We start from the raw sequence: 8,875 nt of genomic DNA, 5'->3' as shown, positions 1-8,875 counted from the left end.
GCTGATAATTGGCTTCTGTCTTGTGTTGGTGACGTAAAAGACGGATTTAATGCGACATGACCGTTCAAACAGCAGTCGCTTTCTAAAACATCGGATATGTATCGGATTCAGTACCACATACGAAAGTGACCCAGATCGGATTTGAAAATATCGGATTTGCGCCGTTCACACTGTCATAGCATGATCGGATATGGGTCGCATAGGGTCAGAAAAATCGGATTTGATGCGCTTTCGCCTGCAGTGTGAACGTAGCCATAGACACAGTCATGAGGACCTGCTAAAGTTCAAACTAAGCATCAAAGAAGAAGGGTAATTTTAGTGACAATGAATATGAGGCATGTTCTTGGTCTCAGTATTTCAGATTTTCTGTATTTCTGAATATATATTTAGGATTTATAGAGAATGGACTGAAAAAGAAAGAAAAAAATCCAGCCAGCAGCTCTCTGGTTGGAAATGCCTTGTTGACACGGGGTATGAGAACAAAGGCTAGACTGCTTTTAGCTGATAGGAAGGCAACAGTAATTTAAATAGCCACTCATTACAACCAAGGTGTGCAGAAGAGCACCTCTGAGTGCACAACTAGCCAAACCTTAAAGTGGATTGGCTACAGCAGTAGAACGCCATATCAGGTACCACTCCTGTCAGCTAGGACAGTAAAAAGTGGTCAGACAGGCTCACCAAAATTGCACAACAGAAGATGGAAAAATGTTGCCAGGTCTGACGAGACTTGATAGCTGCTGTGACATTTGGATGATAAGGTCTGAATTTGCTGTAAATAACATGAAAGCACAGACCAATTCAGCACCAGTGGTGCTGGCTGTTGGGGGAGTTTGTTTTTGTTTTTTTTGGCCCAACTGAGCATTGTTTAGAAGCCACAGACTACCTGAGGGTTGTCGCTGAACATGCCCACCCATTTATGACCAGCAACATAAATATACTGAGCGTCTGATGCCAGTTACCAGCAGGACAACGCATCATGTCACAAAGCCCAAATAATCCCAAAGTGGTTTCTTGAATGTAACAGTGAGTTCGCTGTACTTAAATGATCTCCAGTCCAACCTCCAATCCAACAGAGAACCTTTGGGATGTGGTGGAACGGGAGATTCAGTTCATGGATGTGCAGCCAAAAAAACCTGCAGCAACGTTGTGATGTGATCATATCAGTATGAACCAAAATCCCAAAATAATACTTCTAGTACCTTGTAGAATCTATGACATGAATATTAAAGTTAGTTCTTGAAGAATTAAAGGAGGGTCCACCCTGGTACTACCAAGGTATAGGCTATCTAATAAAATGAGCAGTAAGTATACTTAAGCTGAACACTGCATACTGAATAAATTTTAGCTTAGAAAATAGTTTCAAGATTATATAAAACTTGCTTTGTTAATATGACACCCACGGAGATCAATTGTAAAAAGGAGAAGAAAAGCAGCAGGTTGGTGTGTATGTAGGAGCCAGATAACAGCAACATGTGTGAACAGAAAACCATAAAACACAGCAAAACTAAGACGACAAGTAATGGCGTGTAGCGTATGTACAGATTTAGCAGCAGGTTTTACTTTCCTCGGTCCCATATGTCTCCAAAAATATCGCCTCCAAATCCTGATCATTCTGCTCTTGTAAATACAGATTTCCTAACATACAGTAGCCCTCCGAAAAGAAAGTTGGATACAATTTGTCAAATACTGTCAGGAAATATTCAGAGACAGAAAATAGTAGTATAATACGAAGTAGAGGTTTGACAGAAAGTATGTGCAAAGCAAGCCATCCCTGTCAGCCTGTCATTCCTACGAAAGTGACATCGCTGACAGGCCAGGAAAACATGTTCCCACATAACTTCAGAGTAATCACAAATCAAAGCTTCTGTTGTTCCTGTCTGTGTGCTTGTTTGTGTGCACGTGCGTGTGTGATTACTTCTGCTTTTATGTTGAGTAATTCAGAGATTTCATTATTGTGTGCATTGAAAGAATATCTGGAGCAGGTCTTCATTCAGCCTATCATTTATTCATTGACATGGATTTTTCAAGCAGTGGCTCACCTCTCACTGAGCAGGTGTTGAGTACCATCTCGAGCTGCCTTGATCTTAAAAGACAGAGGACCTGATGTTGAAAAATAAATTCTCTATCCACGTCGACCCTATGTTGTGAGTTACTGGCTTGAGGGGCATTTAATTAAATCAAAAACTTATCACTCACGTTTTAATTATTCTGCCATACATCTCAGGTTCACTTATGACTTAGTGCCATCTAGAGGCTAAGTTGGGTGAAACTATAACACTGATTTTAGAAGAGCGAGCAACATTTGTCTTCAGTACGTACCACACAGCTTTTTCAGACTGAATATATTGGATGATTGTAAATTTCTTTATGCAGTAACACAAAAAGACTGACAGCTTAAAAACCAAGTGAAGAGTATTGAGAGAAAACACTGACTCATTCTACTTAAAAAATATGGCCAAGTATGATAAGATGCATTTGTGGGAATATTTATTGGGGTAATTAAATGTTGGAGTGGGAAAGCCATGCCAGAAACATACCATTATATCACTGCATTTAAGTTTTCTGCCATTTTTTTTCCTTATTCTGTGCTCATTTTATTAACCTTAGTGCAGTTTCATCTTACTCTTATTTTTAAAGACTGGTCTTTGCATATGCAGTATGCACAGTGTCCTGAACTGCCACAACATCAAAACCAGGTGAAGCGAAAACTGCTGCAAATCCCAGTTCTCCTGGGAATCACTGTGTCTTGGCATTCATGTGGATGCTCCTTTAACGCTCACCCTAACTGCAGACCAAGCAGATCCCCGATCTCCCAGCCAGTAGCCCCACCCCCCCACGAATAGGACAATATGTCCATCTACACTGCAAAAACTGCCCTGGAATAGCTTAAGGACCAGCCCTAGGCTTTGACCTGGCCTCCAGACTCCCAAGATCCCAATCCAATCAAGGATCCATGGGATGTGGAAGAACAAGCCCAATGTATGGATGCCTCGACCCCATAAACCCAAAGGACTCAATGTGAGCCAATGACACCACTAGGACATCACCAGAGATTCTGTGTCCCACTGTGGTGGCTCGGATCTGTGCACGAGAGAGACCTACTCAGCAGTGGGCATGTGGTTGTAATAATGTGGCTGATCGGTATATGAATACCTTTGTTGAAAATGTGGGGGAAAAAACAAACAAATAAATAAATAAGAAATAACAACATAAAAACAAGCATACAAAAAACCCATATAAATGTATTGTGACATATATGTGAATATATCATATATGTCTATATGATATATTATTATGCTAGTCATTATTAATACTGCATTGTCAGTGAAATGTAGCAGTAGTAGCACAAATACATCTAAACGATACTTCTTTCCAGAACCTGCGAGACAGACATTTTGGTGTGGTTCTACTTTGTAGTGTTCTCTTTACAATTGCATGTATTTTGTTAAAGATGACTCTCATATAATGGGTTAATGCAGGTATACTGTATACAGGATAAAAACATGAATCAGACTCTTAATAACATTGCCATCAGACCTCTAGATCCTCCCTGATCCTGTCTCTGAACTGTTTCTGTCTGATCCCATTTCTAGTTTGTTGTTTTAGATCCTCAGTTAAAGAAAACATCCCCGGACTGCTGAGAACAGGCAGTCAGGAAGCTGCGAGGCGGTTTCCTGGTTTTTGGGTGACTTATTCTCACGCAACACATGTGGCGGCTGGTCCTCGTGAGGCAGAGGGGTCCTCCCCTGCAGGTCAGGTTACCCAGAGCAGCCAAGGACTAACCACTACCATCTGGCCTTACCTTCCATGTTCACTGCCGCTCCAGCTCTCAATGGCTTCCACATGGCGCCCCGTCATCTCAGACATAACCTCTACAACAAGCAAACACACAGAAATACACATTTATATAACCAGTGCACATAAAAACACACAAACCCAGGCACATATGGTACAGCGACATGTAAACACACAAACACATAAAAAAGCCCTAGTGCCTTACAGAAAGTAGAAGCAACACTTTTTATGTAAAAATACACTAATAAGTTGACAATAAAGACAAATATGCATGAATTTAGCCTTATAAATCCATGCATACACTATGCAAACACGCATGTGCACACACTACACCGTGTGCAATTCTTTGGCATGTATCCAAAAACTGCGTACGCAGACATGTTATGTCACATGCACTACCCACAGACACACGCAGACATGTGCATATAACCCACATACAGCACATGTAGGTGTGCACGCTTGCACAGGCACAAAAACGTTCAGATAGGCTCACACGACTGCAGGGGTTTGGGGGAGGGGGATGGGTAGTGAGGGGCTTTAATCAGGAAATTCACCTCGAGGGGTTTCATCTAAGCAGGACTGGACGCTGCTCTTCTCCCTGCTTCAACACAATGAATTGAATCACCGAGACAGCCAGTGCTTGAAAGCCTCAATCCGCTGTCAATAACGCTAATGCTATCACAGGTTTTCTGTGAGCACTGTAATCTATTATATGGTTTCATATGCAGCATGTGGACCTGAATTCAGCCGCATATGAGACAGACACAACCATTATTCCCTGTTTGAATGAATCAAAGCATGCAGTCATTTAGACTTTTTAGAGGCATTTTGTTGGAATTAAAAGATTCTACATTAGATTTAATGAGACGCAAGTTTTAATTCACACACAGAAAATATAAACACTCAAAAATTCGGCCTACTATTGACAATTATGTGTTTTAACTGGTAATAAATTGTGTGCCTGTTTGGATCACATAATAGAACAAAGTAATAAACTTTACAAATGAAACCAGTAAGTATTTAATTCTTGTAGTACTAATAAATCCACAATGCTATGTTTATGTTTATTATTAGTGCTTATTTATTTCTTTATTTTGAGACACAGACATAACATTATGTTAAAATTATCTAATCCAAATGAACTGAATATTTCTCTTTGTAATTAAAATACATAACCATAACCAAAAATACATATTAGAGCAGAAGATGTCACTTCAGTCACTAATTTCACTCGCTGATTTGACAAATTGTGCCCACTTTCATTTCACGCCAAACTTCCTGATATCAAAGCTTGCTTCACACGTTCTGCTTACGTAGCATGATTTTTGTTTGTGATCATTAAAACGTCAGTGTTTTTGTAATACACTTTAGGAAACTCTTCAGCCGACACATTTCTTTTTGACCATTTAGTTGGTAGTTTGGTTTCTGGATTTTTTTCTTCATCCGTTCAAATACGCAGGTTTTCTCTGCTCATGTTACAAATACCGGTTCTATATTAGTCATGGCGATTAAAGCTTTTCAGTGTTCAGTTTCCATACTACACACTACAGCCATTGTGGTCTCAAGAAACTGCACCTGGTTTCCTCCCGGTGAACAGAAACTCTCCCTCTTTTAATATCACATAAGTATAGCATTAAGCACGGTGGACAGTGAGTGGTAATAGAGACATTCATTATTAAGGAGGAAAAATACTTCCTTTGAGTACTTTGGCGGATGATTTTATGGCTGTCTGTGGACTTCATTTGTCAGTGAATTATTTTCACAATAATGCATATGCCGTCACAAAACTTAGCAGGTGTAAAGTTGAGGTCAAAATGAAGGTTGGGTTCAAAGATGGACGTTTGAGGCTGGTGTGATCCTATTGCCAGATGATATCTACAGTTATATTAACCCAGAATAACTGCCATTGATGTTTAAAAACTTGATTTGCGACAGAAGGATACGGGCAAGAGTGAAAAGGAAGGCTTATAAGATGGTAGCGAGACCAGCTTTGATGTATGATTTCGAAACTGTGGCACTGACAGGAGAGAAAAGACAGGAGGCTGAACTGAAGATGTTAAGATTTTAATTGGCAGTGATTGGGAGGGACAGGATTAGAAATTAGTGTATTAGAGAACAGCTGAGGTTTAGAGTTTTGGAGAGAAAGCTAGAGAGGTGAAGCTGGGATGGTTTGGATGGGTGCAGAGGGATAGTGGTTATGTTGGGACAAAGGCTGATGAATGTTGAGCTGCCAGGCGGCAAGAAAAGAAGACCACAAAGAAGATTCATAGATGTAGTGAAGAATGATACGAAGAGGGTTGGCTTGACAGATAAGGTCGCGAGGGACAGGGTAACATGGAGGCAGATGATCTGCCGTGGCAACCCCTAAAGCAGAAGCAACAGAAGAAGATGATGATATAGTGCATTCTTCTACAACATCGAAACCATCTTCCTAATGTCATGTAGGTCCCTCGCGTGCTGCAGATTAGGGGTGTTCAGGGACGCTCAGTCTGACTGGGCTCTGAGGAGTTTGGAAACTGGATCAATGCCTTGGGCTCTCTGTTTTCTTGAGCAGCTTTTAGCCTGCTGGGTGAGGTTGCTGCTGTTGGAGAGCGTTGTTGCCATGAAGGGGTGTGCTGGGTTCCCAACAATAGTTCAAAGTATCACCCACATGAATGTGAGGATCAAAGATTTGCCAGCGCAACACTGGATTGTAATGGCACATTATTTACTTCACCTGTCAGTTGAATTGTTGTATACTGATAGTAAAAAGTGATGGAAGATGCATATTTCCATTTCACTACGTTGCTTTGCCCCATTCCACTGTATGGTCGTGCTGACCTTATTAGAATTTGTTTGCTGTTTATGTGAACAAGACCTTTCTTAAATCACATTGGTCAACCTACATTTACACGCGCTATCAGATGGGATGTGAAAAGCGTGCCGCCGCAGCTTAGAGGAAGAGCACCGCGGATAAATTCGCTTTAGAGCACCGCGGCACCTGTGACATACAAATAATTTGCTTCTCAGAGGTTTACACTGCGCAAAACAATAGCACCTGTAGCGCTGGGTGACAACTTATCTGCCCCAGCTGAAACAGGAACAACATGCTCTGTCTCAGCGGTAATCTTTGATCAGCTGAAACGCTTTCTGTGATAAACATTGACTCGATCCCCATGGGCAATCACTCTATAGTACTGGCATCATGGGAGGTAATGTATGCATAGACGTGTTGAATTCGCCTTGGGCCCCTCGCACAAACACTCACACACACGCACGGACACACACCGTGCACAGTGAGATGAATTGCTACGCCACCTAGAATAAATACATATCAGCTACAGTGAGCTGGGGTGCTTTGCTCTTTCCTATTAATCCTCAGCATGGTGATTTATTGCAGCGTGCTTGTCAACAGCCATATAGTCCCCTGGAACTGTGGCCATCCGGGAGAAATAGTAGAGTTTAAGACTAAGGCCCAGCAGCTGCCCCGTAGTCTATTTATGTGCATTCTGGTCTGGTCCACGCTGAGGGTGAATATATGGGTTGGTTGAACAACAACATTTTGCGCTAAGAGGAATGGGGCTGTAAAATAATCTATTTGCCATAATCCAAGTTTTAAATTGATGCCTTCCCAGATGTCACTGTTGTAGAGATTTGCATTTGCCAAGGTGAAAGGCCTGGATGCTCAGAAATCAGTTGTGCGCAGGAGAGTGAATGCTAAAGGGTCCTTCTGTAAGTTATTTTTATACTGTGTATGCATGGCACTGCATATTCAGCTCTGGGTGTTAACTCATCCGTTTGATTAATATGACTTCCACTGAAAAACACAAGAGTGGCAGTAAAGCAGTGGGACTCTTTATTTAACAGCACCATCTAGTGGGCATCTCTGTGGCAAATAATTCATAATTCAAATGACAAATGAGAAATCTAAAACTGCGAATTGATCCTGACACTAAAGACTTGATCAGACTTTATACATTGATCAATTTTATGTTCACTTATTTATTTGAAGACAAGAGTCCTGCATGTAAAAGGAGAGCAAGAATTGTCCTCATATAACCATGAGATTTGATTTCTGCCTTAGAATTTTAGTGAACAGGGTAGTGAAGGACCTGCTTTTAATATGTATATGAATAATAATAAGAAGGAATCCACCTTGGAAGTTGGTACAGTGCAAATTTATTAGACCACATGTCCCAGTGTAATATTTATGACACAGTTGCTCTAACTTAAAAGCACTGGCAATAAAGTCAGTTTTTCTGCTTCTGTAATTGTTACTCCACCAATACGCAACAGCTCTTTAATGGAAATCACACTTTTTCATGCTAAAATATAATTGGTGTTATCAATCATTATCACAAGCGCCTTGAGGCGACTGTTGTTGTGATTTGGCACCGTATAAATAAAATTGAATTGAATCAATGAATTTACTTTTCTAAAAAGGCAAAAATTGCAGTTATTTTCTTACTTCCTGAAAAGAAAAATAAATTTTAGTGGTTGAATGTTAACCTTGATTAATTTTTGACTTCTCAGAGAAGTTCAGTATGCTGGCTCAAATTTGAAATGAATAAAGTTTGTGGTTTATGACATAATACATATTAATATAACTGTTAGTTTTAAACAAGTTTTTGGCAGATTTCTACAATATTTGTGTTTTGTTTTTGTTACATTTTAATACGTTTGTTCACCACTGTGTTTGCACACTTCTAAGAAGGCCCGATACATGCTCACTCGCTAAAATAAAGGCTTTTTGGTACTTTTCTAAACCTACCACGAAAGCCTTGCATAGATTCATTTAGTGGAAGGTTTTTGAGCATTGTTTTTAATTTTCTTTGCTACAATTATTCCCCATACATGAGTGCCACTGGTTTGAGGGACACCAACTCTATTATCTTCTTTTCTTCTTCTTCTTTTTTTAAGAAGTTCCCCACTAATTAAAAGCCAAACAATTTATTTTAGACTTTTATCACTAATGAGTTTCCCCAGATCTGTGAAGAGTGGTGTATAGCTTACCTTATCTTACCAAATGTCACTTAAAAAATAATCCACAGCTACTTGAAGGAAAGAAATCAAGTAAATTAATTTTTTACTCTAACTTGTC

Source organism: Astatotilapia calliptera, chromosome 2 (assembly GCF_964374335.1).
Source record: "Astatotilapia calliptera chromosome 2, fAstCal68.1, whole genome shotgun sequence".
In the NCBI taxonomy this organism is placed as follows: Eukaryota; Metazoa; Chordata; class Actinopteri; order Cichliformes; family Cichlidae; genus Astatotilapia; species Astatotilapia calliptera.
This window is presented reverse-complemented; position numbering follows the sequence as displayed.